Source organism: Pteropus vampyrus, unplaced genomic scaffold, assembly GCF_000151845.1.
Source record: "Pteropus vampyrus isolate Shadow unplaced genomic scaffold, Pvam_2.0 Scaffold44, whole genome shotgun sequence".
Classification (NCBI taxonomy): Eukaryota; Metazoa; Chordata; class Mammalia; order Chiroptera; family Pteropodidae; genus Pteropus; species Pteropus vampyrus.
The window spans coordinates 9,298,408-9,298,840 of NW_011888825.1; positions in this window are offsets into that span (position 1 = coordinate 9,298,408).

Consider the following 433-nt stretch of genomic DNA (forward strand, 5'->3'; position numbering starts at 1 on the left):
ATCACCCTGTGAGGTTACCTTCCATAGAACCCCTTTTTGTCCATAAGAGATTGCAAAGAGAGAAAGGAATCTCACCCCTTTATACAGTTGGCTCAGAACAAGTCACCCCAAGATGTGCCTCTGTGGTATGAGGATTATTTTGAGAAAGAGACAACCAGGACACTGTGGGCTCAAGAGAGACTTCTGTCCGCACTTAACTATCTAGAAGAATTCAAATTAGGAGCCTTACCCATAATAAGAGATTATCAGAGATAATCATTGTACCTACCTATAGGGCAGGGCAAATTTATAATTACTAAACATTTGCCCTTCTTATTATCCTGTAATGACTTTTTGAAGCCCCCAAGGTGCCTTACCTCATCCTTAGCTCAGAATGTCACATATACCACACTTTCTCTTTCTGTCTTTGAACCTCTCATGCACGTGGGGTCTC